Source organism: Eurosta solidaginis, chromosome X, assembly GCF_040869045.1.
Source record: "Eurosta solidaginis isolate ZX-2024a chromosome X, ASM4086904v1, whole genome shotgun sequence".
Lineage (NCBI taxonomy): Eukaryota > Metazoa > Arthropoda > Insecta > Diptera > Tephritidae > Eurosta > Eurosta solidaginis.
In genome coordinates, this window is record NC_090324.1 from 18,612,954 (window position 1) to 18,621,387 (window position 8,434).

The 8,434-nt window shown below is 44.2% G+C and overlaps 1 long non-coding RNA gene and 1 pseudogene across 1 annotated transcript; both read right to left on the reverse strand.

Moving 5' to 3' along the window:
• Nucleotides 1-5,557: 5,557 nt before the first annotated feature.
• LOC137234808 (cytosolic Fe-S cluster assembly factor Nubp2 homolog) lies at nucleotides 5,558-6,325 on the reverse strand (annotated as a pseudogene).
• Nucleotides 6,326-6,792: 467 nt separating this feature from the next.
• LOC137234489 (uncharacterized) lies at nucleotides 6,793-7,944 on the reverse strand. The gene is made up of 3 exons (XR_010947809.1): nucleotides 7,658-7,944; nucleotides 7,232-7,587; nucleotides 6,793-7,172 (listed from the first exon to the last, which is right to left on the reverse strand). It is a non-coding gene; the product is annotated as an uncharacterized lncRNA (long non-coding RNA).
• Between the last annotated feature and the right edge of the window lie 490 nt (nucleotides 7,945-8,434).

An 8,434-nucleotide genomic window follows, 5' to 3' on the forward strand; every position in this document is an offset into this window, starting at 1 on the left:
GCAAGCGTACCAAAGTCGGCATGTAAGATGTGCAACAGTACAGAGCACAAATTACGGAATTGCCAAAAATTCCGTAGGTTGTCCACGTCAGGAAAAATTGAATTTATCAAAAACAATAGTTACTGTCTGAATTGTCTGTCGGGTGGACACACCGTGACACGATGCACTAGCCAATTCAATTGCAGCACGTGCCACGCGAGGCACAACACCTTGCTCCATCTTCCGACAGCACAGCCAAAGACAACTCCTCAGAGGTGGACTCAAAACGCCACCGACAACACACCTTCAACCTCACAGCAGGCTAGGGCAAGGATGGCGTCTGAAAAAAGACAAGATAATGCTAATAACGTCTCTTCGTGTCATGCTAACACCACTAAAGGGGTGTTATTAGGAACAGCACGTGTTAATATACACTATAATGGAGTGAAATTTTCCGCCCGAGCGCTGATAGACTCTGGGTCAGAATGCTCTTTCATAACAGAAAGACTAAAAAAGCGAATAAACCTTCCATCCAAACGTCTGCATGTGCAAGTGTCAGGAATAAATAATACCCCATCTGCACAGGTAAAGGAATCATGTGTGATTACGTTAGGTTCGCTCACAGACCCCTTAGTGAGCATCGATACAGTGGTCCTAGTCTTGCCCCAATTAACAGGGGACCTTCCGACTTGCCAAGTTAGCGCAACGACTCGACAAGCGTTTCCTGATCTGATTCTGGCGGATAAGAGGTTCTTCATTAATGAACCAGTCGACCTCATACTTGGAGGCGACATTTATCCCCAGATAATACTGAACGGTATAAGGAAGAATGTTCTAAATACGCTTCTCGCCCAAGAAACCGTCTTCGGTTGGATTCTAACTGGTCGTGCAGAAGTACCTCACCCAACTAATACACGGGTATATTTTTTTAATGAAATCAGCCTAGACAAGCAACTAACCGCTTTCTGGGAACTTGAAAACGTACCTAAGAAAAGGGCACTTAACGAAGATAATGCCTATTGCGAGGAACTTTTCAGACTTACAACAGAAAGAAATTCCGATGGCAAATATACTGTCGCCCTTCCTTTTAAACAGGATTTTCCCAACAACATCTCCTTAGGGCCTTCCCTAAACGGCGTCTGCTCCCAATTCTACCGGAATGAGACGCGCCTAGCCAAGACACCGGCCCTACAGACAGAGTACAATAGGGTACTAGCGGAATATGAGACATTGGGACATATGTCCAAAGTTCCAAAAATCATACCACCCCACGTGACCGATTGCTACTTCTTACCCCATCATGCGGTTATAAAAGAGGAAAGCACCACGACCAAAGTTCGTGTGGTGTTCAACGCTTCGTGTCCCACAGCCAATGGCACAAGCCTAAACGACGTACTTTATACAGGCCCAGTGCTTCAGGCCGACTTAACGATTCTACTCCTTCGATGGAGATTCTTTAAATATGTTTTTAATAGCGACATCGAAAAAATGTACCGGCAGATATTGGTAAAGCCAAACCAAACACAATTCCAGAGAATAGTTTTTCGCAACAATCCTAGTGACCCTATCAGCGTCTACGAATTAAAGACAGTCACCTTTGGAGTCAATTGTGCTCCTTATCTGGCGATAAGGACACTGCACCAACTAGCAGACGACGTTGAAACTTCATTACCCATTGCCGCAGATATCTTACGGACAGGTATGTACGTCGATGACGTTCTAGCCGGGGGACATAGCATCGAATCCACACTCAAAGCTCGCGATGAAATCACAGATGCATTACAGTCCGCTGGTTTTTCCCTCCGCAAATGGACGTCAAATTGCTCAAGAATACTTAAAGGAATACCCAAACCTCATCTGCTCAACGAAGACTTTTTGGAATTCGAGGACACGAGTACGGTCAAGACCCTAGGTATTCGATGGAACGCGCATGCGGATTATTTTTACTTCACGGCAAAACCAATTGAAAATCGGGATATGTTAACGAAAAGGACAATACTTTCTGCAATCGCTAAACTTTTCGATCCCCTAGGTTGGCTCGCCCCAGTCGTCATTGTTGCAAAAATCATTATGCAAGACATTTGGCTAGAGGGGACTGACTGGGACGAACCAGTGTCGGCAGGAACCCTAGACCGATGGCATAATTTTATGCAGGAATACCCCTCCATTAACGGAATTCGTATCCCACGTTGGGTGTATTTTACGCCAACCAACGACGTTGAAATACACGGCTTTTGCGACGCCTCGGAAAAAGCTTACGCCGCGACAGTCTTTTTACGAGCAAAGATAAAGGATGAGGTCTACGTTAACTTATTAATAGCAAAAACAAGAGTAGCACCCGTTAAAACAGTTTCATTACCCCGATTAGAGCTATGCGGTGCAGTGTTGCTGGCCAAAACCATCGAAGCAGTGCGTGAAAATCTGCATTTAGAAAATTTCAATCTACACCTATGGACAGACTCCACGATTGTTTTGGCGTGGATAAGAAAACCCCCTTGTTCTTGGTCAACCTTTGTCGCTCATCGAGTAACGAAAATAGTAGAAAAGGTAGGAAACAAATCCTGGCACCACGTAGAATCCGCATCCAATCCTGCCGACCTGGCTAGCCGAGGACTATCAGCGAAGGAGTTAGTCAACAACTCTTTGTGGTGGCAGGGACCTTCTTGGTTACAAGAAGATAAGACAGAATGGCCAATACAAGAAAAGGACTATCGGACTAACATAGAGGAAAAACGGGTGCAGGTTCATACAACTTCAAAAATAAAAGAGAAAGACGACATCCTCGAACGGTTTTCCAATTTGTCCAGGGCCTTGAGGGTCATATCGTATGTTCGAAGATTTATCCAAAGAACCAATCCTAAGACAAAATCTTCCTTTAAACCGGCATCGCACTTCATTTCACCCGATGAAATCCAGGCCACGACAAGTCAGTTAATAGCTTTCTACCAACGGAGGCACTATTCGGAGGAACTTTCGAGCTTAAATTCCGGGAAGCTCATCGGTTCAAAGAGTGAAATCCTCCCTCTTACCCCCCTTGTCGATGATAAGGGCATATTGAGGGTTGGCGGTCGTCTGTCAGGGGCCAAGGATCTTCCCTACAGTGAACGGCACCCGATCATTCTGCCGTATGACTGCCGGCTCACACGACTTCTTGCCCAGTTCATCCATAAAGACACCCTGCACGGGGAGAACCAACTTATGTTTCGTCGCCTACGCACACAATATTGGATCCCTAGGGTCAAAAATATGATCCGATCGGTCATACACAATTGCAAAACGTGCACAATATTCCGCAAGCGGACCCAAACCCAACTTATGGGAGACCTACCCTCAGAACGAACCACCTTTTCCCGGGCTTTCACCAATGCGGGAGTAGACTTTGCCGGACCATTTGACATCAAATCTTATAGTGGAAGAGGATGCCGCATGTCAAAGGGTTACGTCTGCCTCTTTGTTTGCTTTGCAACCAAGGCTATTCACTTGGAACCCACTAGTGACCTCGGCACTGCCGCATTCCTGGCAGCTTTCGACAGATTTGTTGCGCGGCGAGGATGTCCAAAGAACATCTACTCCGACAACGGAACCAATTTTGTCGGAGCCTCCAGAGCTCTCCGCTCAGAACTCAAAGCTTTCCTGGCGGACGCTCGCAACCAAACTCTATCTAAGTACAGTCACCAAAACCTGACATGGCATTTCATACCACCAGGAGCTCCTCACATGGGCGGGCTATGGGAGGCAGGGGTCAAAAGCTTCAAGAACCACTTCAAGAAGATCGCGTTGGATCACAAATTTACCCTTGAAGAGTTCAGCACACTACTTTGTCGAATCGAGTCCTGTCTCAATTCTCGACCGTTAAGCCCCTCCTCCAACGAGCCGTCTAATTTGGAGCCACTTACTCCAGGCCATTTCCTCGTTGGAGGCCACCTACTAGCGCCACCCGAGATCGACGTCAGCGAGAATCGCGCATCACTCGTCAATCGATGGGAAAAACTCAAGGCGCTGCATCAAACCTTCTGCAAACGGTGGAAAACGGAGTATCTCACCGAATTGCAGAAGCGCGTTAAGTGGAAGCATCCACAATCAAACCTCAAACAGGGAGACCTAGTCGTCATTAAGGAGGATAATCTGCCCCCCAACGAATGGAGACTAGGTCGGATAGCCACCCTTCATTATGGCCCCGATAACCGAGTTCGAGTCGTCGAACTGGATACGGCAAGGGGACAAACCACCAGACCAATCACGAAATTGGTCCTATTACCACCCTCCAGTGAGGTTGAGGGAGACTTGTAACTCCCAACCGCTCTAACAAACCCCGTAACCCCGCTCTCGTTCACCCCGAACGAGGCCAACCAATCCCCTAACCCAGCTCTCGTTCACCACGCACGAAGCCAACAGAAGCCTAAACCAGATAAACTATCTGTCACCGCATACCCCCCAAAAAAAAAAAAAAATCATATCACCACCAGAATATCCAGCGACTCAAAACATTCAAACATCATGCCCCAGGATGATTAAAAACGGTCAGATTCAAAGGTATTTTCGGTTCAAAAGTTAATTTATTTTCGAAAAAAAAAAAAAAATGTATCTTGAATGTGATTATGCTTAAATAATCATTCCTGATTCATATCTCAGACCAAATAAATTCTCCGATGAGATGTAAAACTTTAACACGTAGAATATTCATTAATCAGTCAATCAAGATAATAAGGGAAGATTCAGAAAGCTGAATGGAAAATGACTAAAAAATTGTTGACCATCTAACGTAAACATATTCGATTCGCATACGACTCCAAAAATGATTGAAAACTATATTCAGTTTTCGATCATCGAAGTATTCATATGGTTCAGTGGTTATCTCCTTTGTTCCATCGTACGAGAACCTACTATTTAGTCAGACAGATGCCCGCTCCGACGATTAAAAACGACGCGCTAAAACGCGCGACCACCGTGGTGTGATGATAGCCAGCTCCGCTTACCACACCGAATGCCCTGGGTTCACACCCCAACAAGCAACCTCGACATTTTAGAAATAAAGTTTTTCAATTAGAAGACAATTTTTCTAAGCGGGGTCGCCCCTCGGCAGTGTTTGGCAAGCGCTCCGGGTGTACTTCTGCCATGAAAAAGCTCTCAGTGAAAATTCATCTGCCCTGCATATGCCGTTCGGAGTCGGTATAAAAGATGTAGGTCCCGTCCGGCCAATTTGTAGGGAAAACCAAGAGGAACACTGACACTCATATTGCCTCATTTTGTGGTCTTTAATAACCAATCCAACTGATAAGTGAAAAAAGATTGCACAATTAAAACTCCCTTTAAGCTTACGGATTGCACAACAAGGTTATTTTTAAACTACCATTCTAAACATGTAAAGAAACGTTTACGAAACGAAAGCTTATTAAGCCCAAGACAACATTGGACATAATCTTAGTAACTCATGGGTCTGGATAACAGCCTCTCTACGCTCCCAAAGGGGATCTGAGACACGCCGTCAACACACTGAAACATTTAAGATCATGGAGTAATACGATGGCATGCTGGTATTACATATATCCTAAAAGTTTGTATATTGCTTCGTAATGTATTAGTCAAAATGCAGCGGTTCCTTAATCCAGAATTCAAATAAAAGTGAATCAATTGACGCTTGATTCCTCGTTAGCCTGGATGTAGACTCTTTACTTGTTATCTGGGTAACTAGTGACTTCCAAACGTGCTGTATTTGAATCCGGCATTGGAGTTGACCCAGAATCAACTAAACCATTTGGACGCGGCTCAATTGGTCACGTACCCAAATGGGCGACATTCGCAATTTTGGCTAACTCAACGTCGCTGTTAGATGCGAATATATTAGGGCAATCACTGCAGTGTGGACAAACAACCCATATTTTCCATAATATCCATAACATGCAGACCTGTCCTCCGACAAAATGTTAACCCCGCACGTACAGCCGAAAAGGCAACCCCTTGTGGCGTCGTAGACAGGATTGCACCTTCACACTTCACATCACGCATACATTCCATAACAGCAACATGTTCATCTGACGAAGGAACATCTCAATAACCAAGTAATCCGATCCATCCCACATTACATCGGTGGGACCTTGTTAAACCATCATAATTTTTTGGACCACATAACTGGATCACTGCGAGCCTTAACGGGAAGCCACTAGCCACGATGGCAAGCGGTTTGTGTTCATCTGTGTAATTTGTTAAATCACACCATTTTTTTCGTTGTAAACCAAACCATTTTCGTGCATTTGTTATTATTCTCTTTCTTAGGCAATGTTGAGGGTTGCCAGGCACATGCCCGTACACATACTCTAGCGCTTATGGTGTCATCACAGTCAATCATACCAGTGATGCAGCCTCTTCCCACCACACCACCTATCGCAAATGACAGTCGATTGAGTCCTGCACCAACAGAGTCTATTAAAGGATGCAGACTACCTTGTATGATTGGCTATAACATCATACCAACGCATGCAAGTGAACACATTAGATCTGGTTGGGAGTAAAAACTGAAAGGTTAAATAAAGAATGTTGAAAGCTCCCTTTTCCCTCAACCATACCATTTAATAAGCACCCAGAGAACAAAGGGAAACGCCTAAATGTCATTAGGACTAATCTCAATATGACGGATGGCTAACATATGTCCTTTCAAAAAGCCAATAGGAAGGTTTAGCCGGTTGAGATCGTCTAATTTAGACTGAAGGCTTCCCTTTGTTATCTCGGCCGCATACGAGGGGACTAGCACTGCACCGGTTAATTTATTTAATAAATCAGTTTTTTATTCATTGGCCTAAATAGGCGTCGTGTTTTCCTTGCATTAGAACTACATTATTACTACACTTATTTGGAAATCGGCCATATATCATGCATACCACATTCCTAATGTACACCAAATTTCACTCATGCGTGTAAAATGTTTTGTGGCATAAATACCTGTAGAAGATCCGTAGGATATAGAGCGATAATCGGCAGTAATGGCCACATATTGACCTTCCTACAGTTGTCTCGGCAAAGTGTCACAAAGTGTCATCGCACCCCCCTTGTAGCGTACCATATTCCGAATTGGATGCGCTTTCGACGAGGTTGATGGAAGCCCCCTCGGCCATTGCGCAAGTCACCAGCAGTACCACTGGCACCGGCTGCGTATTCAGGACATGCTCCGCAATTCAAGTTGTAAAGTGTTAGCCCATCTAAAACGGATGAAAGGGTTAGGTAAAAACACCACTATATGGGGCTCGAAATCAATTACCAGATTGGCACGCATGTTGTACGCGTACACCAAGTCGGATGGTTAGGGGAGCGACGCTCTAAAGATTTTGGCCGCTACATGAAAGTTAGTAGCTGAGCTTGCGTACTGAAGAGCTGATGGCAACAAGAGTCCAGCAGTTCTCAAACAACGGCGTGACCAACTAGAAAAGTATTTGGAGGAAATACTTGTCCCTTGTTTTTTACACTCAATGGCCGCGCTTCGGCTGAATCCGCTGATTTGGATGATAGATGCTACAGGACTTAGCAAATAAAGGAGTTCATCTGTCACCACTAAGTGAGCGTCGGTCATTTTTGACCGATCCCCCAGGGAAATTGTAGATATTCCCCAACAGGTACCTTGAAATAGAAATGAAAAGAAGAGAAATCAAATTAGTAAATCGGTAATAAGAATAATCAACATTCTTACCGGAACCACGCTCTGCCAATTCGTCAATTTATTTCCAAGATAGTATGTATCCATGAAGGAGTGTCATTGTGAATGAAATAGTATATATCCATGAATGAGTGCCATTGTGAACGACCCAAACACGGTTGCCACTCGATGACATTTGCTCTTGTCTTTTCTTACACCTTAAACACATTGCGCGCGATCCCAGGGGATAACAAGTCGGATCCGTGGGATTCAAAAAACTCCAGTGTTAGTACCCGAACAAAACTAACGAAATACGAAACACGAAAATACAGCCTAGGTCATTGAAAACAAACGAGTCAGTTTGTATTTCGATAGGTTTCTTCTGACAAATAAAACAGCCTAGTTCATTGAAAACAAACGAGTCAGTTCGTATTTTCGATAGGTTTCTTCTGACAAATAAACACTTTCTTTTAGTTTGGAAATTTGGTGCATTAGAACACTATCAAAGTCAACCTTCTTGTGAAGAGGGTGAACCACTCGGGACCGAAATAATTTTCGCGTGTTCGTTGCATTGTTCTTCCTGATTCAAAATGTTAATGCAAAAATAAAAAGTAAAACTTACACAAAAACAGGTCTAACTCGCGAATTTTGGGGGAATAGTGCCATCGCTTTCGTGAGAGCAATTGTTTTGGTGTTTTAACGTTTCGACAATTCCTCTAGCTTGAAATCCCAGCAGGAATAAAGTAGTGTCATCTATGATTTCGATGCTACAAACAGGGGAGAAATTAAACCCTTTAGAACAGACTATAAATTTAATGTCGCGTCAGGACT